Source organism: Rattus norvegicus, chromosome 7 (assembly GCF_036323735.1).
Source record: "Rattus norvegicus strain BN/NHsdMcwi chromosome 7, GRCr8, whole genome shotgun sequence".
Taxonomy (NCBI): domain Eukaryota; kingdom Metazoa; phylum Chordata; class Mammalia; order Rodentia; family Muridae; genus Rattus; species Rattus norvegicus.
In genome coordinates, this window is record NC_086025.1 from 86,466,216 (window position 1) to 86,490,206 (window position 23,991).

At 43.4% G+C, this 23,991-nt stretch overlaps 2 protein-coding genes across 3 annotated transcripts in view; both read right to left on the bottom strand.

The window, feature by feature from the left end:
- Ext1 (exostosin glycosyltransferase 1) overlaps positions 1-23,991 on the bottom strand; it is a 278,838-nt gene that overhangs the window by 200,565 nt on the left and 54,282 nt on the right. The gene's annotated exons all lie outside the window — the stretch shown is intronic.
- LOC134479904 (keratin-associated protein 10-6-like) overlaps positions 1-23,991 on the bottom strand; it is a 235,995-nt gene that overhangs the window by 159,929 nt on the left and 52,075 nt on the right. Inside the window, exon 1 of the mRNA XM_063264625.1 lies at positions 1-23,991. This exon is cut by the window's left edge and continues 159,929 nt beyond it; it is cut by the window's right edge and continues 52,075 nt beyond it. The gene's annotated coding sequence lies outside the window, so the exon portion shown is untranslated.

Here is a 23,991-nt window from a genome sequence, read left to right on the forward strand (position 1 = left end):
AAGCTGTGTAATAAAAGCAAGAGGAGAAACCTCTTGTTACTGTGCCTGGCAGATAGAACAGAGAGAAATGGGGTGGCCACTCTGTCTGTAATACAAACAGAAAAGGGGGAGGGGAAGAAAGTGGGGAGAAAATGAAAGCTGGGTGGTGGCAATGCCTATAATCCCATCCTGAGAGGTGGAGACAGGAGGATCAGGAGTTCACACTCATCCTAGCCTACCTAGACTGTGAGTTTGGAGGCCAGCCTGCACTGGGTAAGACTGATGTAACAGAGGAGAGAGGGAAGATACTCAGGATTGGGGGTAGGGAGGCCATGCCTTCATGTGTTTAGGGACTAGAACCATTCCTGGCTCCTGGCTGATTTCTGTAGCCTCCCTAGGAGGAGAGTTTCAAAGTACAGGGGCAGATTTCTAGGTTGCAAAGGCAGTCAGAGACCTGCAGAACAGGCATTCCAGCCAAAAAATGTTGGCTTGTGGGGTAAAAAACAGAAGCAGAACAAACCACACCAGGTTTAAGATAAGAAGGGAGCCTGATACCATCTAGTGACACCCCACCCACATCTGCCATAAACGGCCGCTCAAGGGGCCTAGGCACTTTCTCCCTAGTGCCATTCTCTTTTGCTAAGCTTTGGGTTTTTGTTTTGTTTTGTTTTGTTTTCTGTTTGTTTTGAATTGTTGGTGTTGCTTTGTGACAAGGTATCATGTAGCCGAGGCTAGCCTCAAACTGACCTCAGATTCCTGATCCGCCTCGCAAGGTCTGGGATTACCAGAGTGAATCGCTGTACCAGGCCGGTAATGCTGCGTACAAAAGCTTTTATCGTGTGGTCGAGAAAAGGCCTAAACAAGCAAAATACAAGGCACAGGACTATAAAAGAGGAGTGAGGAGACCATTTTGCCAGGTCAGCAAGTCACAGAGAGGTAAATGATGGGACTGGGAACCTCACACAAAGCAGTTTTGGGCACAGAGGTGAGGAAGTGTGGTGGTGAGGGAGCCTTTTTCTTAAACTCTTTGATTTTTTTTTTTTTTTTAAGAAATACCACTTCAATCAAAGTTCTGACAATTATGAAACATGTCAGCTGATAGCAAGAATCCATCAAACGTGCCAGAAGTGACAAGAAATGAGAACCTAGATCCCCAAATTGGATGGGCTTCAAGAGTCCCTGACAATCACTGCCATAAATCATTGAGGCACGTCACTGTCGGGATGGGGTGGGGATGGGGGGCTCTGCAGACAACACATGCAGAAATGGGAGGCAGTCTATTGTCACAAGTCACAGAAGCTAAGCCAACTGATGCTGCAGCTATGATAAGCCACCGTTGTTAAAATGCAGATGTCACCGGTTGTAAGGCTAGAGGTAGCTTGACCACTGTCAAGATCTTTGCTCTTAGGAACCTCATCATTATTGCTAAGATAACTCTCGAGACCTTCACCACAAATAATTTATATTTCCCTGTCCAGAGGCTCAATACTGGCAAAAATGTAAGAGAAAGCACACGTCCAGGGTATTGGCTTAATTAGCTCCCCAAGATTAAAAATAAATAGTCTCGAGTAATTATTTTTTATTCACACACACTTACTAGTATGCTATTTATTTATGACTAAAACAATGCAACAACCTGTGCGCTTTTTTCTTTCAACTTATCTATGTTTTTCTTTGAATTCAAGCAAATAAAATTAACCCGAGTCAGCTGCAGACATTTAGCAGACAAATTAAACTTCTGACATATCCCTTGAGATGGTAATCAATATATCTTCATCATTACTTTATTCGGACATGCTAAGCCACGGGGACAGGTTCCTTGAAGATCAGTAGTAAGTTGACTGTCCTCTGATTGGCAGCTGTCATGGCCACTGTTAGCATTCTATCTAAGCTCCACCCCCACAGTTACTTGGCAACAGCCAGGTGTGCCTGACACTATAAAAGGGGCTGCTTGCCCCCTCCACACTCTCTTGCTCCCTCTTGCCCTCTCCCCATTCCCCTCCCCTCTTCTCTCCATGTGCTCATGGCCAACCTCTGCTCTACTCCTCTACTCCTCTACTTTCTCTCTTTCTCTCTCTACCGTACCACCCTCTTAACTCCCTCCCCATGTCCTGAATAAACTCAATTCTATACTATACCATCCTGTGGCTGGTCCCTCAAGGGGAAGGGACACCTCAGCATGAACCCACTTAGGTTCCACAAATGGAAAAGTCAAGTCCTTCCTGGAGACAGAGCCAGACTGAACACCAGTTTTCTGAGTACTTGCTACAGCCTGGACTGTTTGTCTGTTTGTCAGACTGTCTCCCTCCAGCTATCTTTTTTCCATCTCTACTCTACTCACACAAATGTGAACTGGAAAAGCAGACTCCTGTCACTACACAGGTTTCTACTGAGTTTCACAGGTGTACTCGCCATTGAGCTCTGAGCTTTTAGCCAATGGCTGGAGAGCAACCAGCTAGTGCCCTATGTCTACCCAAAATGTCCACTGCTCTCCAACCAGTCCTCTTCAGTTCAAAAATATCCCCAGCACAAGATCAGCACTCACCTGGTAAATGGTACCAAACGAGGGGCAAAATGACCAAGGCTGGACCTTGCAGCTGTTCCTCGGTTCCCCTCCAGGTTGTCATGGGAATTACCTTTTATGAGAGCAGTCTCATAGTTCACAGTTACCAGCAGTATGCAATTATCAATATGAGCCATGCTGTTTGATGCTCACACTCCGTTTTCCATTAATAGAAACACTGCAGATTCTAAATAAATTACAGTGGGAATTAATGGTTGCCGAGATAAGTTTTCTCCTCCAAGTGAACATTTTATAACTAATTATGTGGCTGCAATGGGAGAATGGGAAGGAGCTACGGCCGCATTCCTAAAGGCTCCTGCCATAAGGAAAACACTGAAAGCAAAGACCCATGACACTAGGCAGAATGCGAAGGGGCCAATGGCTTGGGCCCCTGAAGCAACAGCTCTCCTCTCAGAGCTGCCTGCCAAAGTGCTGGTGGCCCGGGGCCATGTAAGAGAAAGGGCAAGAATAAATCTGGCCTTGATGAAAAAAAGTTCTTTATAAATACACACTTCCAGGTTAATCAGGGAGCACCACACAACTGCAGAAAATGAATGTGTGAGAGAACTCTCAATGGAGATCCTAACTTCTCCAATCACCAGATACTATGGCATTTGGAATGCTCTCTTTAGATGGCTGTAGAAAAGCTAGGAGTTTCCAATTTTTCTGAATTGTTTTATGTAACACACACACACACACACACACACACAAACACACACACACACAAACACCAAATTGCAAACCATAATATAAAGCAAAAGATCAGCGAGGAAAAAAACAAGTCCAAGCAAATCACTAAGACACAAAAGGTCTACAAAATTACAATTAAATTCACTTTCTGTGGGCCATCTACTACTGGGCATGGGGCCCACCTTAAAATGTGATTAATATGACCAATGAGAGTCCACTGGAGAAAACGGATTTTTCTTGCAAGCAGAGGTCAACTGGAGATGGCTTCTTAGTTAGAAATGGGAGTCCTTGTCCACTTCCACCTCTCAGCATTAGGATCCCATAAGCTTGAACCTGTGCAGACGATGTGTGTGTGTGTGTGTGTGTGTGTGTGTGTATTGTCACAGCAGAACCTGTGCAGACCCTGCCTGTGCTGTCATGGTCTCTGCATCCATATGCACTTCAGTCCTGTGAAGTCCTGTGTCTGGAAAGCATGTTTTCCTGGGTGTCACGAATCCTCTCTGGCTCTTACAACCCTGCCCCCACTTCTGCCAGGCTCCCTGATCTCTGAGGGAGCAGTTTGATGCAAACATTCCATTCAGGACTCCAGAACATTTTGTTGTCTGCACACTGTCTGTCTGGTTATGACTTTTTAAAAATTGCCATTAACCCTTTTATAAGGGACATGACATCTACAGACAGGTAATTCTTAAGGAAAGTCACAAAAAAGCCAAATCCATTATCTATGAGACCATGGCAATGTGGCCACCTTCTCCAGCAGTCTGTTTTCGTTTCCCAAGCAGGGATTTTTTGAGAATACAAAACACCTGTGTGACTGCTGACTACACCTTAGTGATTATTCATATGAACTTGACCTGAGCACCATTAGCCAGGCAGCCAATAGCAGAGTACCTTGGACAAGCTACTGATCCCCCAGTCAAGATGCAACCCTTTACTTCCCGCCTATTCTGCTGTCTTCCACTGGCCTTTTCCAAATGGGTCTTCCACTGGGCATTAACCCTATCTTCAAACTCCAGCTCTCAGAGTGCAGGAGACTTACTTTCATTGGTTTCTGAACACGAATATTTCCCAAGGGTATCTATCTGTTGTCTCCCAGGGCAAATTATGAGTACACACAAACTCTTAAAACACGTTATTTGAACTTCATGAAACAGGTTAGACCTCATACATACAATGTGGGTGGCCAGAAATGTGAGCACTGCCAAAACATAAGGACTGCATTTACCTAGAACATTCCCAGGAATATTTCCTCAGAAAAATGTTGCAAGTGCATTTAGTTCTCAATCTGATAATGGTTAGGTTGAAACAGTGCTTTTGTCTCTGATACTCCTCAAACATCTCCCTCCTTCTAGCTCTCTGAAACAAAACAACCAGAGTGACTGAGGTGGGCAACTACATGAACTCTATTTTCCCATCCTTAAAAAAATAAAAGAGAAAGAAAAGGAAAAGCTAAGAATATAAATGCTAACCTGGACAGGGCAGGGCAGACACAGAGATGAAGGGGACAGAAACACTGGAGAGACAAACAAATAACAGGAGTGTAGGAAGGAAAGTGTGTGAGGTCCATAAACAAGAATTAACACATCCACACATCAGGAAGCACGTGACTGAGAACCCAGGTTTGCGGCTCAGACAGAGGAATTAGAGGGTTGTTTAGGACTTGGTTGCCACTTAGAGATAATGGCATTTCTCTTTCTTCCTTGTCACCACCACAAGAGTAAAGGGAACACTGAAGGAAGAAGATACCGGCACCCCTCCCAACTACAGTTAGCTTGTTAAGGGGTCAGTCAAGGTAATCAAATGCCTAGGCCCACCATCACCCTGACCAGAACCTATGGAAGCAGAAATCAGGCATCCAGTGAGCAGGAGGGAGTGTAGGGGGAGATAAAGCCCACCCCACCCACATCAAGCAAGGGTGCCAGGGAAAACCCCTTCAAACAACAAACGCTAAGTAAGAATCTGGGCTGGAACTGACTCCCCCTTTAAGTTCCCATTAGTGGATGATACAAAGGTTTTTGGTCTCGTTTGTTTGTTTTTCCTGTGTAAAAAAATCTCTAGTTAAAAGTCCTCGACCAGTTTCAGACGAAAATCAGTTTGAGCCAATAAAGCCTCTTGGTGTGCAGTCATGCTCTCCTTGGGAGTAACAATGATATACTTTCCATCCTCCCCATACCTGACCTTTAGTGGGATGATAAGGGGTTATCTCAGCTAACGGTCATGCTCAACAAGTGCTTTGAAGTCTGTATACATATGTGATAGCAGAGTATACTAGAGAGGCCTGCTTGACATGCAAGAAATTTATAAGCTGGCTGATGTCCTCCGAGAACCTCTAAATTGCCAATGCCACAGAGCCTGCGATGCTGCACATCAGGGCTGCTGTCCAACTGGTCATGCTCATCGGCAAGCCACCAAGCACAAAGCCTGGATTAGGTGCCTAAGTGACTGGCAAAGCAACTCAGTTGAGGTAGAAATAAAAGCAGCAGCTCAAATATAATACCTCTATTAAACTAGGGACATAATCAGGCTTTCTCCCATACAGGGACCCTCAACATTAGTCCAGGGCACTGGTTGTAGGAATTCCCGGGGAACTTACTAGACCCTAATCCTCAAGGTCCCTTGGACCTCGAGAATGGAAGCTTTGGAGGGAGGCCCAGGAGTCTTATACGCAGGTAAATGTCACTCTGAGCAGCCCTGCTTTAGAATAATAAAAATTTGTTTCAGGGGGTCTATGCTAATTTTCATGACTCTCTAATAACCTGGTTTAAAATTCCATCGAAGCTTCACAGTGCCTTGCAGAGAACAAGAACTTAACTTCTAACTAAACTGAAATTTTATCCTGAGGTATATAATTTAATTAATAGGTAACCAGGCAGCGGGTGTCAAAATTGCTCTCAAGCGGAAATTCTATGAACACTTCTTCCCACTTCAACCTCTTTAATTATGAAGTGTATCACTTAGGAAAACGTAGCACAATTTCAGTTTACAGGTTATTACAATAAAGTCTAAGAAGAGGTTGCTACCAATCTGCCTGTCAAGAGTCCTTCCAAAGTTAAGTAACTTTAGGTATTTAAGGTAGCTACAATTCACAGAAAACCTCTCCACACCGAGCTCCACTGCCCTAGACCTGTCTACATACTTCTAAGTCCTGTTTGGCCACTGTAACATGTGAGGTTGAGACGCCCATGGCCAAGACTGCAGTAATCCTTTATTATTGATGAACCTGAGATATCCTCCATCTTACCAAGTATTCCAAAGTCCTCTGTAACAGAAAAAAATGCTGCTGTGTGTTGGGGACGACAGCAATCGGTACCAATGTTTCAGGACTCGTGCCCTGGGGTGTAGATTCATACATGGCTTCTGTCTCTTAACTATTGCCAATGACTTGGTTTTTCACTTTGGACTGACACGAACTAAAGGAATGGCTTGCTGGGAGAACATGTGCTTAGCAGGTGCAAGCACTGGGTTCTAGTCAGATGCCAGTTACCAAAAAAAGGGAAAAAAAGATTATCTCCTAAGCCGAGTCCAGTTTCTACATTGAGAGACATAACAATCTGTTAGCAAAAAGTATACCCTTAAGCATTGGTGGCTGGTGAGTAAAATTTCACTGTATGATTTTAAGGACTGTTATAAAAGGGGTGGGGAGGAGCTAAAGGTTGAGAATAGGAAGCAAACAAAAAATTAAAAGTGTAAATAATAAAGCAAGCGCCAAGAGAAGTTGAATCCAGGAGGGATTCATTACACATCTATCCAAACAAACACTGACTACTCAGACAGTGGCATCCTGTGTCCACAGAGCACTGGGCTCCCCTTCCAAACACCGCGTGTTTTAAGAGATGTTACCCTTGTGTCTGCTAAGTCTTGATTCGGGTTCTGAAGATGACCTAGTTTAACTTCAAATCCCTTTGGAGTCTTGCTGAGGGTGATTCTAAGACAATCCCAGAACAGTACCATCATTTTTAAAAAGGAGGCTTTGTATCTAGAGACACGTTTCCTTGGTTACCAGAACCACAAACATGTATGCCATTTCAAACACTTCCTTCTAGCTCTCTTTAGATGATGCATCTTAAGCCGTGTGGAGTCTATGTCTTCTCAGAGAGAACACTGATAAATGTGATAACACCTTCCAGGGTTCTGCAGTGTGGGTGGCTTGCTGGATTCAACAATTTTAAGAAAAGCAGAAACAACAGCAGACTGACACTGACTGTCATGGTTTGAATATGCTTAGCCCAGGGAGTGGCACTATTAGGAGGTGTGGCCTTGTTGGAATACGTGTGTCACTGTGGGTGTGGGCTTTAAGACCCTCATCCTAGCTGTCTGGAAGTCAGTCTTCTACTAGCAGCCTTCAGATGAAGACATAGAACTCTCAGCTCTGCCTGCACCACGCCTGCCTGGATGCTGCCATGTTCTCACCTTGATGATAATGGACTGAACCTCTGAACCTGTAAGTCAGCCCCAATTAAATGTTGTCCTTTATAAGACTTACCTTCCTCATGGTTTCTCTTCACAGCAGTAAAACCCTAACTAAGACACTGATAAAGGCACACACTGACACTAGGACCACACAGGCATGGACGGGCAACAGATGAGCCTCATCCCCACTCCACCCCCACCCCCACCCGAAGTTACAGAGCTCTCGATACTGCAGTATCTTGGGATGGAGTATGGCTATGAGCAAGAAAGAATGGGAAGAGTGGGAGTTAAAAGAAGGGGAAAGTCATGTCTTTACACCACCCTAGTCAGGTTTGATCTACCCTAGGCTTTCCTCCTTAGTGCAATTTTAACTACCCTATAGTTTCAGGGTAGTGCCCTCACATGCAAATATGAAACCTGATATTCAGAGAAAAAGAACCTTTCCCCAAACCCTGGTTGACAGCTGAGACTCAAAACCAAGTCTATCTAGGCATGGGATAATTCACATCTAAATCCTTACTATTTGGAAGGCTGAGGAAGGGATGGAAGGGTGAGCATGGGATTCCAAGTATACGTAGCCTGGGCAACATAACAAGACCCCTTCTCACAACAACAACAACACTCAAGTGTGAACTCCCCAGAAGTCAGTGCACTTTCTAAACCTCTGCTGAAATCTATCATAAGAGACTCCATTTCCTCCAGAGGTCAAGTCAGCTATTTTACGTGCACTTTCAATGAATTCCATTCAAGTAAGTTTAAGTCTCCAAAACTCGTAAGTCGCTGTTTCCCCTAAGTCCGTTCTTTTTTGTTTGTTGTTGAATCTGTGACCATGTCACTCTCTGTACCCCTGGCAGGCCTGGTACTTACTAGGTAGTCTTGAACTCAGGCAATTCTCCTGATTCAATCTCACAAGTGCTAGGGTTACAAATACATACCACCCAAACTAGCCTCTTGGTTTTGGAGGCAAGGGTCTTGCTCTGTAGCCCTGGTTGGCTTGAAACCCAGCACATAATCCAGGCTGGCCTTGAACTTAGGGAATTACTCCCGACTTTGCCTCTTGGGTCACCATACTTAGAAGCAGCAGTTCATTGTAAAAAGTAGATTCCTCAGAAACACATTTTTCTCCCACCACACAACTACATTTCTTTAATCTATAAACATTCTATATTTTGGATTTCTTCCAAGTTTAAAAAAAGAAGAGGAAAAGCCCAGGCTGACACAATGGCTCCTTTAGGACTATCCACCTTGTCATTATGAGACCTTAGATTTGATGAATTCATAAAAGAACACATTCTGTCACCTCATTGACCGATGAACATATTTTACTCATCTCTCCTCTGCCGTTGCAATCTGTCTGAACCCTCATCTCATTAAGCCTTCCAAACAAAAACACTCAAGGGCTGGAGACATAGTTCAGCAGTACAGCACTTGCCTGATATATACATACACAAGGCCATGGCTTCAGTCCTCAGTACTACCATGCAATTAAATATGTGTAAATAAATAAAAATGCAGGGGTTGGGGATTTAGCTCAGTGGTAGACCCTGGGTTCGGTCCTCAGCTCCAATAAATAAATAAATAAATAAATAAATAAATAAATAAATAAATAAATGAATGGGTTCGGTCCTCAGCTCCAATAAATAAATAAATAAATAAATAAATAAATAAATAAATAAATATGCAGAAACATCCCAGGGAAGAATGGCCCACTTTCGGATAGTATCTAATTCCTACCTCTCACACAGATTCATGTTAGGATATTAAATTATTCATCCAGGTTCTCATATACATGAACAAGAAGAACCTAGGCACAGGCATCCCCTGGGCTGTGGCTTTGAACTCTGAAATGCAGGCCACCAAATCCCACTACCTTGAACACCCAGATCAATAAATGCTTCAAAGACCAATAGCTACCTTTTTTTTTTTTAAATCCTCTTTTAAAACCCAGAACTTATTGTTTGATATGAGTGTTGATATATAGAAGGTAAATTTTTGAAAATAAATCAAATTTTCGAGGATGAACAATGACGGCGGCATGTGTCTCTCAGTGGTGGTGGCACACACCTTTAATCCAAGCACTTGGGATTCACAGGCTGGTAGATCTGAGTTGGAGGTCAACCGAGTCTATGGAGCAAGTTCCAGGACAGAGAGGGCTGTCTCAACCAACAAAGAACTATACACACTGGTCAGATGTTAGCCCTGACAAGTTACTTGCCAATTCTTTGTTTTCCTCCAAAGCTAAAGAAAGGGTTTGTACAGAATGCACGACGAAAAGACCACCAAGTGGTAATGCCAAGTGAAAATACCACAGAAAGGAGAATCTGAAGAAAATGCTGATGGATGACTTTCACTGAACACACAGGCAGCCACCAATAATTCACATTAATAATGGTAGAAGGAAAGAAAGGGTTTGAACCCCCTTGGGCTTGACCTGGCAAGAGGGAAGACTGACTGGGTTGGCCTGATGGTTTCTTCCAAAAATAAAGAGCACAGCATTGCAACAAATCCACCCAAAAAGAGGAGAGGGTGTCATGGCTTCCTTAAGACCACATAGGCATTTTCGAGTAGAATTTTTATTCTGGGGTGTGGCACATTTCAAAACTTCTCTGAAAGCATGGCTCAGGAAAACATACAGGCCTTCATGGTACCACTTCAGTTTAATGAAGAAACTTCCCCGCTTGTTTTGAAAAAAAAAAAAATCACAAATGTTTAAACTCTGAACTTTCCTTCCATTATGGGAAGATAAACAATTTCGATCTATTTGGTTTTTATTGTTGTTTTTTGTTTTGTTTTGTTTTTGAAAAAGTTTTGTTTGGTTTGGTTTTTTGGACAACATCATTTTAACAAAATACTCTTTAGCTTAATAAAAAGACCTGCTGGCCTAAGGTACCTGTCCTCCGAGCACAGACTCATACTAACCCCCCTTTCAGCCAGAGACTGTATTAACCCAGAAACAGAATCCCAAGTGCATTGAAGGTGATAGTACACTACAGAAAGCTATCCACTCAGAAGTACTTTGGTTGCCTCAAGTAATAAAGTGTGAAGAGATTCCAGTCATATCTGTTTGGGTTCTCACTTTAGGGCTGTGCTGGGATCAAAGCCAGAACCTTGTGCACGTTAAGCACACACTCTACCCCTGACCTGCACTCTAACCCCACGTCGACCTTCTTGATTATTTCCATGGTATTTCCCCTCATTGCCTTTTATCCTCTGTATTTTGCCTTGTTTCAACAAATCCGATCACAAACCTCCTGGGCGAGGGCCATGTCCATCAGTTTAAGTATCACTCTCTCAAGAACACCATGTTTTCTACTCACATACCAAGGGTATCACAGTGGTCTTTCCAGATTCAGAGGCCACAGCTCAACCTGCATGGCGTCTATTGCGTCTGCTCCCTCTGCAAAGCTTCCCAACCTCTTGTCTCTTACAGTTTATCCCTCCATCAGAAAATAAGCTCTCTGGCTCAAGGATCTGTCTCGGTTTTTGTTTCTTGTGGCACAGGCTCAAGGACTAAGGAAATGTCTGAGAATGGAATGAGCTGCCCCTAGTTACTAAGGAGCACTAGCAATTGTTCCCAGCAGCTCTGTCAGCTGAACCCCTACATTTCCAACTATAAAACAAGCCTGGACTCGGGCTCAGGCTCATTACCACAGGTCCCCAACCTACTAGTTTTAGGGTCACATTATTGCATAGGCACCTAGTACACCTGCAAATTGTGCATGGCCAAGAGAAGGAATTGGGGAAACTACATACACACATTGCTGCAAATGTCGGAAACATTAAGCTACCTCTTAAAACACTACTTGATTTGCTGTAAATGTTTATCTAAAATAGAGGATAAGGAATCAGTGTGGGCAATTTTACAACTTATGGGAGGTCTCCAGGATGGTAAGATATAAAAGGCTGAGACTGCCCCCTCTGGCTAAGCATCAGGAAACTGATAGGCACAGGACTTGGTGCTTTAATGCCCTGGTCTCAAACTCCCACAACAATCGTCATGGATGCCAAACTGTGTCTGTGTTTGACAATTTAATTCACCAATTCAACATCCAGCACTTAATGTGTACACCTTTCTAGGCGAAGGAGACTGTAAAGCAAGCAAAATAACTTAAGGAGGTCACTGCAGTAGCAAGGCACATGGCAGCAGCACCTGTCCTATACTGATATTTAATCCCAGCACTTGGGAGGGAGAGTCAGACAAATCTCTTGAGTTCCAGGAGAGCCAGGTCTACAAAGGGAGGGAAAAAAACCTGTCTTAAAGAAACAAAAATAAAAACAGACAAAACAAGGACAAGAATTCACCAAGCATTAAGATTTCACCAAGCATCTAAATAGTAAATATATCCTACTAGTAGAATCTGGCACATGAATCATGTCTATCCATAAATAATAACTATTATCAAAAGCAGGAATAATGAATCCCTGCAAACTAGAGAAAACATGCTGGGTTTCCCTAGAAGAAGGGAAGTGAGAAAGCAGGCAAGCAGACTAAGTAAACATGTCTGGGACCTCACTAAAGCTGGGGTTAGCGCAAGGGGAGCAGCCAGCTATGTAGATGAGGCCCCTCCTCTCCACTCTTTCTCCAGTGCTGACCCTGGTGACCATATTAGGCTCTCCATTAAGGATGGAGAAAGCCAAACAGTTAGTCTTTGCTACTTGGAGCTGAAGCAAGGTTTCTGGGGATCTAATGGTGGTTCTTGTCTAACATTAAGAAGTCCATACCAGAGTAGATAAACTACAGGGCACTAATTACCCTTTCATTGTAGCTACCTTTGCCTGCTCTTCTTCTGGCTAGGCATCCCTTCCTGGATATGCTTGAGATATATAATTCTACACATCAGAGCAGAATGACCAATTGCACGGCTCAATTCACATAACACATCTGCCTGCCCTCACGAGCTGCAAGAAAACAGCTGGATGTGCTCACATGTGCCACCTGATACTCAACGTAACCCACGTGCACTTAATCCGTCTTCCTTGGTGTGTGTCCAGTCTGTGCTTTGACAATCATGCTTTTATGACCAACATTAAATTTAGGGCACAGGCAAACCTCAGATACTTCTCAGTCATTAATCAGAAACAAACGGACACTTGCTCTTGCTGTGTTCTGTTCTACTGGTCTAGATACATGAGAACTAACCTAAGAGTCCCAGGGTGCTCTGCTGAACTTGCCCCTTAATGGGGAATTGCTCCTCACTGCTTTCACCAACTGTCCACAACAGCTTGGCCTACCAAGCCTTCCAGGGATAGGAAGTAAAGAGGTGAAGCCTCGGGTGTATTCTTATAAACACTCACCCTCATTTTTCAGTTCTTTGAATTGTGAAGCAAAGCCAAATGGCTTCAGGCCTTTAAGGGTCCCCAGAAATTTCTACCTCCAGGTCACTGCCTTGGAGACTCAGTACCCTTTAAAAAAGCAAGGAGATACTTGTCTGCCAATGACCAAGCTTCAGGTAAAATGAGGGAAGAGATTCTACCAAATTGAGATGAACGCCACTTACAAAGTCCTTGGAGTTTTCTCTGTGGTGCTTCTCTGGACTGATGCCACCTGATGTGACTCTCACGTTCATGTCATTCAGCAGCTTCACCTCAATGTGTGTGTGTGACAGGCGCCTTCATTTATTCATACCGTGCCTTGGCAGGTCTGCCTGGCTGCCGCAGGCACGTGTGTTTCGCTGTGGACCAATGCCACCCTCTGTTCACGTTCGTGCCGTTCAGCAGCCTCACCTCACCAATGTGCTGCACGAGCCCTCGTTATTTATACACCGCCTTGGCATGTGTGCGTGGCTGCTGCATGCACGTGTGTTTCTGTCCAAGCCTGTGACAGGCCCTATGATTATCGCACCTCCCTCCACAGCTGCAACACCTCCCACAATGTGGGCACAAAGCAGGCACTCGATAAATGCTCCCTACAATTCATGTAGGAAAAACTCTTCTTCTTACACTTCAGCTGCTGGGGGGGGGGGGGGGGTGACACAGGCAGGAGCCTATGCCAAAACCTGAGTCAAAGTTTAACTCACATCCAGAAAGGGAATGGAACACAATTTTGAAGAAGAAAAAAAAATAGAACTTCCAAAGAATAAACAATATTGGCCATGTGGCATTTTCCATGATCTGTCTTTTTTCCTAGTCTGTTAAAAGTCATTATCTACCTATTTGCATCTGCCCCTGGTGCAGAACTGTGACTCTGAAGGGCTTCTAAAGTTTGCTTTACTACTCTCTTCTTCTTACCTTTAATTGGCTGCCTTTAAACACCAGAGTTACTATGTAATACAGACTAAAACAGATTTCATCCCATTTATTTAACCTTTTCTATAAACTTTCCAGACACTTTGCCAAACCACCTGGGAGATCCCATTTACTATCCAAATAGCCCCGTGAAATTAGTTTTCCTATTAATACCATTTTTAACAGGTGATAAAAATCAAAACTAGAGAAGACAAGTCAAAGAGCACATGTCCTAAACGTGCATTCCAGAAAGCTATAGGCCTGAAGCTCAAACCCAGCCCCCTTTGTGGAAGCAAAGTTACACGACAACATTACAAAGTTTATTTGTGTGCACACTGTCTGTGGCTGCTTTGCTGACGGGGTGGCAGAACGGAGCAGTTGGGACGGAGATTCAACTGCAGAGCTGCAAATATTTACCGTTTGGCCCCTTCTAGAAAGTCTGCCAAGCCCTAATCCGTGCTATCCCAGCAAAATGAAATGATGATGCCACCGAACTTCTGAGAGGCTCAATCACACCATACCCAAAGTACAGGATCTACAACTGCACATAATTGTGTAAATGACCTCAAAAACCTACTGCAAGCCATCCCTTCTGTTTCTGAATTGTAAGTCAAGCCTGGCATTACTAAACGCCTCACTAGACTAGCTCCCATTTAGAGATAAATATGCCCACAATATTAGAACTATTTATTGCTTACAGAACTATCTGGTAATAAAGAAACTGTTCCATTGGTCAAACAACAATAGATTTATTGATTTCCTATGCAATGAGTTATGCACAGACCTAAACAAAAGAGGAAGGAAGCTGAAGTTTGACCTAAAGGACAGATGGGGCAGTAGTTATGGTGGGGAGCTTTGTGGCAGCACACCCTTAAACCAAATGATATCATGACATTCTACACTATGCCCTAATGCATAATCACAGAGTGTGTGTGTGTGTGTGTGTGTGTGTGTGTGTGTGTGTGTGTAATAACATGGCGTGTGACACTGCACTGCTTACAATAAAACTTGCCAAAAGAACTTTACCAAGAGCCCAGCTCCCATGCCCTTCCCTTTTAGCAATCAGCCTCTCCATGCTGCCCATGTCTGAATACAGCTGAAACTCACGGCTTCAGTTCCTCTATCCATCACCACATGTGTTCCAAACATGCTCCAAATGCCTTCTCTTCCTATTGCTGCTGCCTTTAAGCAAAGACAACACCATCCCCACCCCCCTTCTCTCTGGCCTAGATGTTTTCATTTTTGTTTTGCATAATTAGAGTCTCTGTGTGGCTTCCCATTCTAATCTACTCTCAGACACAGGTCATCTTATCAGAACCTATGTCTAATTTTGTATTCAGATACCTTCATAGCTCTCCATTGATTATCAAATTATGAGAAGCTTTGTGCTTTCCAGGCCAATAGGAAAGGCTTAGGCAACCAGCTACTGATACATTACTGAGGTAAGCCTTTAAGGTCTGATGGAGAGATGCCAGGGGCACACAGAACACGGCTGCTGTCACTGACCAGGCCTGTGCCCTGAGCCTGGTCATTGGTGTCCTCTGAAGAAGCACGAATTCATCACGACCCCACTGAGAGGCAGGTAGGCTCAGGACCAGTCCTGAATGCTACTCTAGGAGGTATGTGCTGGACAGGAAACAAGCCAAAGAATGACTCCCATTTCCTCTCCACTACCGCTGACATGGAAGTCCTTAATCCTCTGTCCCTCTGAAGTGACTCTTAGAAAATTAAACCTAGAATTACATTTATATACTTCCCTTCCAAAATAGAAAACTCCTGGAGGGCAGTGGTCGAGTTTTATTAATCTGTAAACCGCCTCAAATACTGAGCCTGGTCCCCAGCCGGAGCTAAATGAAGAACAAAGGGACTTTCCCCAGTCCAGGAAGTAAAATGGGGGAGTGAAAAAGAAAAGATCACTCAGAAAATCCATCAACAGAAGACCCCCAAGAGCTTTTTCTTTGTGGTTTGTTTATATCCCAACATATATTCCACCAGGACTTCCTGAAAATAATTCTGAAGAAACAAAGACCATGAAAAATCTGCTGCCAGATTCGGAATGGGGAGTTTCTGTGGGGGGAGGGGTAGAAACTACAGGAATGGCCACAGAGAGGGACCAGATTTCCTGAGGAGATTCATTCATTTGACTCCAAAATTAGGAGGAAGCTGCAGGCCTGAACCTGAGCACTGGAGCAGCATCACCTGGGGAAACTTCAAATCCCACCCTGACCTCATGCCAAGTACAATATCAGACCAACTGAGAGCACCCCTCTGGGGTGTGCTCAAACTGTGTGTTTTTAAAGCTGTCCAGGGTGCTCCGATCCGTAGCCAAGGTAAGACCTAATGGAGGAAAAGAACCATCTTAGAACCCTGGCCCCACCAAAGACTCAGAAAACCCTGGACTAAATCCCTACCCCACCCCCAGCCCCCATCCTTTACTTTAGCCTCAACCAGTCCCTCACTAGCTGCTCTCCCTCAGTTTCCCTCCCATGAAACAGGAATCACACTAACCCTTCATCTTCATTTCTTTAAAGCCCTGGATGAATATATACATGCATATATATAAGAAGCATCACAGAGAAAAATCCAGGGACTTATATATATGTATGTACGTACATAGATACATGCATACATACATACATGCATACACACATGCACACATACGTACATATATATATATATTTCTATAAGCAGTAGAATTCTGTAATATAGCCACTGCACACATCAAATGCACAATGATTGACAACAATTATTCCATAAGTTGGGAACTGAATATTGGGAAGTAATCAGTATAGAAACTTCTTAATAATTGCCAGGTTCTTTTCCTGGTTGCATAGTTATTTTCCTATTCACAATAATCCCTCAATCCTGGGCTCATCCGGGAGCCCTTAAGGAGAGAGAGACAAGCTTCTCCATACTTACCTATGACTGTCAGAGGAAAGCTTGACCTGCTAATAGAACATTACCTGTTATTTATCTCAAATGCAAATTTACTTGGGTGTCTTGAATTTTGCTCTGTGAAATCTGTCAGGCCTTCACTCACCTGTCATCTAGATTTAGGCTAAAATTGTCAAAGCCTAAGTCTAGTCAGTGAAGATACCAAACTCCTTTAAGAAAAAGAAAATCAAGTAAGTACTTCAGATCTTGACCCTTCTATGTCTTGGAAGTCAGCAGACATGTTACTGCAACTCACAAGCAACCAGCCAGCACGCAGACACAGGGCAAGACGATGTTCAGAAGAGAAGTTGAGACTAGAGGAAACTACTCAAGGCAGAGAGTAAAAGGGAAGAAAACTTTCCTAAAGCGACTTCTCTGCTTCAGTCAGTTGGTGCATAAATCAAATGGGTGGGAAAAAGCAGAAAGTCTTGCCCCCTGGGCGGAAAGTGTTCCAACTCTCCCACCAGGCAAAGTCTCAGCTGTAAATCATTTAACCCTAGAATGACGGACGGACAGCCAAAACCCTGAACCATGTCCCAGGCTCTGAGCATCTTCTGCCTCTGAGGTCCCCATGACCCTCATTCTCTGGATTTTTTTGTTTTGTTGTGTTGTATTTTAGTTTTGCTTTAACTTCATTTCCAAAAGAGCTGAGTTGACACCAACCTTTCCTATTTTTTTTTTCCATACTAGAAGACAGAAAGAGAGATCTTATGGAAAAGACACCATCTTGAAACCCATTTTACAAGATTATCTTTTCAGAATGTCCAGAACCAGATCCCTGAAGAAAATGTTAAATTCTGAATTATATCTAGTCTCCTAAGACTAAAAACACTGCTGAAGATGGTTAGAAGCACTGAGAGCCAATGAGTCAGCTAGTTCTGTGAGAGTTGAATTAAATCGGCCACTAGACTGTTCATTGATTATCACAAACAGCCAAAGCCCTCCTACAAAGGCATGTTTTCCAGTTCACTTGGCTAATCCCTTCTCAACAAGGATCCAAGGAATGAAAATTATTTATCCAATGGCAAGCTGCAGAAATTAATCACACCCAAGCACCATGCTGGCAGCCAAACACAACCTATAAAATAATTCCAGACTATCATCAGAAGTCAATAATGAGACCTGAAACTTAGTTCCCCATTCCTCCTCCCTCAGCAGACATCCCAGGCATAAAAAGGTGCAAGAAACACCTGTCATTTATACACAACTATCTCAGACAACTAGGTCACATGAAAATACTACTTTTAAAAAGATAGTAGGAGATAACTTTTTAACAGCAAGTAAAGAAAAGAAAAAATAGAAAAGAGAAAAGAAAAATTCTGAGGACCCAACATTCATCAATTTATAAAAAACTCACAGGTAGAAGCACATGGCACTTGAATGGCCCTCAGTTTCTGAGCCACATATATATACTAGGAACCTAAGTGGGGCTGATACAATCAGATTCCACCCACCCCCCATAAACAAGAGAAAGTAATTCATTGGACTTTACAAGCAGCAGGCTCACACAACAACCCAGGACTCAATACAGACCTCGGCAAAATTCCCACTCTGCAAGGTAGCTAATAAAACACAGAAAAAAGACAGAAGGGAAGAGAAGGTCAGGAGGACAAGAAATGCCCATCGTGGCACCCCACATCTCTGAAGCAGGCTGCCCGGTGGTGCTCTTACAAGGCTGCCCGGTGGGAAAGGAAAGGCAAAGGGGGTGAAATATGTTAAGTTAAATCAGAAAGAAGGGAGGCCTCCAATCACAGTTTCTGTAGACTGAAGAACTGCCAAGGCGCCTTCATTTTCATGTGGGGAAGCTTTTTACTTCTGCCCAGTGGCTAGGCATGCAGTTCAGCAAGTACCTCGTCTTAACAAGAGGCGTGGAATGGGGTAAACAGCCCTGGAGACAAGGGCCCAGGACTCCAAAGACTGGAGTCAAGGTTCTTACTGACTCAGGCTCCCTTCACCCTTCCCAAGCCATCACCCTGCTCCACCAGCTCCCTACTGCCCCAGACTCTTGGCATTCACAGAAGGTCAAGACCAATCCTACAGAGATTCAGCTCAACCAAACCCATGGATGCCAAATGCCATCAATTTGGTAAAGGTGAGGGAGGTGTGTGTGTGTGTGTGTGTGTGTGTTAGAGAGAGAGAGAAAGAGACACACAGAGACAGAGACACACAGCGAGATACTATCCCGTAAGCTATTGCTAGGCTAAAGAAAGATTTGGTTTGGTTAGATTTGCTTCTTTGTAGGTTTTGTTTTGATTTCTGTTTGTTTGTTCATGATTTCTATTTTGAACAGATGACCTAAAGCAAGAAAACATGCTTGAAGTACTAGCAACTGTAAAGGCAAGGCACCGCCACCTTTGTCTCTGAGGTCCTGGTTAGCATGCTGTAGGCACTCTTGAACTCACTAGCTCAACTCGTCCTCATCTAAACCCTTAGAGATGGGATAACTTGAATCAACTTTACCTTTAAGGAAACTGAAGCATGGCGCCCGACTCTCTAATTTAAAGGCTGTGGACTTTTCCTGTCACTCGCAGTTCTCAAGATGTGCCTCTATACTCAAGATCAGCAAACTTTCCCATGAAGAGCCAAGAGGAAACATCCTAAACTTTACGGAGCCTTGAGACCCTGAAACTCTGACTAACTCTGCCATTGCAGCTACCAGACATGGTCCATATGTAACTGGAACCGTGTGACACAATTCCAATGGACATGGAAATTTGATTTTCATATTAATTTTCACATACCGCAGAGTATTTTGTTTTAAGTATTACAAGTTGTGCTCAGTATTGTTAGTCCTCAGACCATAAAATGTGGTTCCTAAGAACTCAGATTTTCCCTCTCACTACCCATCAATGCTAGTTAGGTGAATCTGAGGGTAAGAAAATTAAAGTGGGATGATAATGCCCTAAGGATTAAATGGGAGAATGAAGGGCAAATGTTATGTCATTTCTTTCTTTTCTTTTTTTTTTCCCCCTTTTTTTCGGAGCTGGGGATCGAACCCAGGGCCTTATGTCATTTAATGTCACCTAAATCATTCATCACACTTGAAAGAAATTGTCTATGTTGTCAAAAACTTTTTTAAAGTAAATAAAAACTAAAATTACCCAACAGTGTGCACAAGGAATGCATGCCAGCAAAACACAAGCAAGGCACTTCGCTCTCCGCACTGTGGTGACTCTAGGACACCGCACAGGTCAAAAACAGAAGAACCCTGACTCTCCATTAGCATACTAACAATGACAGAGAAACATAATTTGTATACATAAAGTGACGATTTACTTAAAGTTAATCTCAAGTCACATATTAGTATACAATTTCAAACTTACTCTATGTGCACCTGCATATGTGTAAATGTGTGAGTCATGCACATATGTGTGTGCACATGCAGGAATGTGTGCCTGTGTGCGTTTGCGTGTGTGCATGTATGTGTATGGGTAGCAGTGCTTATGAGCATGCCACAGCACACAGTCAGAGGACGGCTTTCTGAAGTTAGCTCTCTCCTTCTATGACACACATGGAGCTCAGTGGCTCAAGTTCAAGCTGTCAGGCTTGGCAGCAAGGAATTTCATCCTCAGAGTCAATTCCCAGCCCCGCAACTTCCCCCTTTTTAAAAAATCTTTGATTCATCTTATAGATTCAGTTCCTATACTGTGAAGAACTGCTACTCCAATGAGAAACAAAGACCAAATAAAGCCAGCTTAAAATAAATAGATAGATAAATAGATAAATAAATAGATAGATAGATAGATAGATAAATAAATAAATAAATAAATAAATAAATAAATAAATAAATAAATAAATAAATAAATAAAGTGAGCAGTATGAGGCTGGGCATAGAAATCTCTGGGACTGGTGACACATATGGCAATATGACAGGATTTCTATGTGAACAACGATCTGACTTCCTCGTTTTAGAGTGTAGAGCTAACTTACCAACTAATCATTGCAGTTTCTCCCACAATTCTTCCTAAGCACAGTGTTGCCCAGTGGCCGCGGGTAAATCCAGTCAGCTAGAAACACTACACTAACAGCATCAGAAGGATCAATCATGCTCTAAATTGCTCCTGAAAATATACTGTCTCTTCTGGCTTCATTCTCCACATGGCTGCTCTATGACTCGCATGAAAGCCATGCAAATAAAATGTAACCACATTGTGAAGTCAGTAACAGCCTTGCCATTGGCTCTGGGAAAGGGAATTATGGCACTGTGTACTTCTGCAAAAGTACAGGTACACATGAGGGACTTTCTAAGAGTCAGTGACAGCTTTGATGATAATCCATGAATTGGACTTCAAAAGTGTGAATCTTTACCATTGCCTTCGCACTCTCAGTGAACTGTGGCAACTAACGCCAGTTTCCAACTCTTAATCACCGGCAGGAACATTGTAGGCAACCTCAAGTTGGGGGTGAGAGTGCTCAGTGGGCAAAGCGCTTGCCTTCAAACCTCGAAGACTTAAGTTGGACCGCCAGCAGAGCCACATAAAGCTAACCGTGGTGATCTGCCAATCTAACCTAACTAGTAGTCAGTTGCACGCTCATCGGAATTCCTGGTTCAGGGAAGACAAATGATGTTCCTGATTATGACACCACAAGTTGTCCACTCCAGAAGAGCACACTACAGTACACAACACACACGAACACTTCTTACCCGTACACTCAGAGGCATTAAGGGAAAAAAATCACTTCTAGTAGGGCATAGAAGCACATGCCTGGAATGGAGGCACTGGGGGAGGCAGAGGCAGGAGGATGGCTACAAGCAGGAGGGCAAGTAGGAGGCCAGCCTGGCTTAAGTAACAAATTCCAGGCCAGACAATGTTACCTACCAAGATGCTATCAAAAAGGACAAACAACAGCTTCCTAGAACTCAAGGGTTAAAGTTGTTGATGAGAATTCCAGGAAAGAAGCTGTGTGGGTCTACAAAGACTGACTAGGGCTGGGGTGATAGGGAGAGGTTGGAATGTTACAGGTCCAGAGACACAATGAAAAGCCATTCCTTTCCCACCTCTGTGTTGAGACTAATATCCTGTGCCTAACAGATAAGGACCTTCTGAATCTATGAACTTAGCTTCCCACCAACCCGAAAGCCAAAATGTCATCAGATAGCATCTGAGGTCTATAGAAAAGCTGCCTGCATCTTGCTATTACAGCTTCTCCCATATGCTCACCAATGTATTTTAAACTTGCCATGGTTCACAGCTTTCCTTGGTCTGCAAAACAATAAAATTTCATGAAACTACTTCCACACGTTGGAACCACAGAATTTGGGGTAGCCTAAATCTCTTGTTCCTGGGGCACAGTAATTCAGATTTGGATCCAAAACAAACTATCTCCTATTTCCTTTAAAGAGAGAGCTGTGTTTTTTGCGTTGATAAGACATAACATGAGAAGATGAGCAATGTGGTAGCTATAAATCCACTTGAAATGTTTAAGAAAAATGGCTCAGGAAAATCTGTATGATCTCATAATATACCCATGCCCTTAAAAAAACAAAAACCCTTGACAGTTAGGATTAATTTTGATGAATCACCATAACGAAAAAACAACTTGGTGAGGAAAGGGTTTATTTTATTTACACTTCCAGGTCTGTCACTGAGGGAAGTCATGGCAGAAGCTCAAAGAGGGCAGGAACCTGGAGATAGGAGCTGATGCAGAGGCCATGAGGGTGTTGCTTACTGGCTTCCTCCTTATGGCTTGCTCGGCTTGCTTTCTCTTAGCAACCGGGACCACCAGCCTAGGGAATGATACCACCCACATATGCTATCCCTGCCCCCCCCACCCTCCACCCCCCCCCCCGGCCCCCTTCAATCACTAAAACTAAGAAAATGCCTACAGGCTTGTCTACAGCCAGATCATATTTAGGTATTTTCTCAAATGAGGCTTCCTCCTCTCTGATGACCCTAGCCTGTGTCAGCTGACATAAAACTAGCCAGCACATACAGCCAACAGGTCAAGATGAGAAGATATAAATGAACATTTTGCTTTTACTTTATATCCGATTTTTATATCCTATTTTGAAATAGTATCTCACTATGTTACCTTGGCTGGTGTAGAATTTACTGTGTAGAGCAACTGGTCTTGCATTCATCCAGATTTCCTCAGTGTCTGCCTCAGAAGTATTGGGACTAAGGGTGTGTGCCACCATGCCCAGCTGCTGTTTTACTGGTTTCCAGTTGGTTGTATTTCTATGATTTTCTCCCTCCAGCCCTAACCCTGATAATTTAGCAAGAACATCAAATGAGCTGGGAGGACTTTAAATTGTTTTTTTAAGACAACCAGGTTAATGTTGTCATCATATTTGCAGGGCGATAACAATGCAAGGTCACAGAACAACTCCAAATCTTAGAGGTAAAATTGATCTTTTAAACTTTAAACCCTGTTTAATACTCATTTTCCAAAAGAAGTCATGAGCGAACTGATTATTCTTGCTTTGTTTTGGAACACTTCACATTGCTGTTGAGAAGCAGTTCAGAGTCATTCCATTAGGTGAAGAAATCAAGCTAATGACAGGAGGCAAATGTCATTAACTGCCCTCTGCTTAGGACGGTGCAGTCCATCTGTCCACAGCGAAGGGATAAAGGCATTCATATGATCTACCTTATGACGGCTCCAAGAGCAGAGACTTTTTTGTGCATTTGAGATCTGGGAGATCTGGGAGCTGTTAGGGGGATCCTTCCTTGAATCTGGGAAGAAAATGTGGTCAACTGCTACTCTTGACCTTCATAAGACAATGAACCCATCACTATGCCAGGATATACCATCTTAACTGTTGTCAGGGAAGAAACTGGAATTAGTTGAAGCCTGACACATCTTTAAAGACATTTTTCCGAAAGCTTCTCAAAGTCAAACTAATGTTAAAAAGGCAGCAGTGGGCCAGGTTAGAAAATGCTCACAATCTGGCTGCAGAGGGTCCTGAGTTACTGGAAGTCCTGCTGGAACAGAGGCCAGCTGGCTCTGTGCAGTTCCCTGGTCAGATCTATGGTCCAAGATGGCCTCTAGTCTTTGTTGAATGCAGGGAAAGACATTTCCCTGGGGCCAACCTCACTCTCAGGAGTTCCTTCTCCAAACTCTGCCACTGACATCACTAACAGCCACTTCATGCCCTCGATATCATTTTCGACTGCACTCAAGGAGTCTTCGCTCTTATGTAACGACTCAAGGCTCTTTCAGTGAGCCCAGGGAAAAAGAATCAGCTC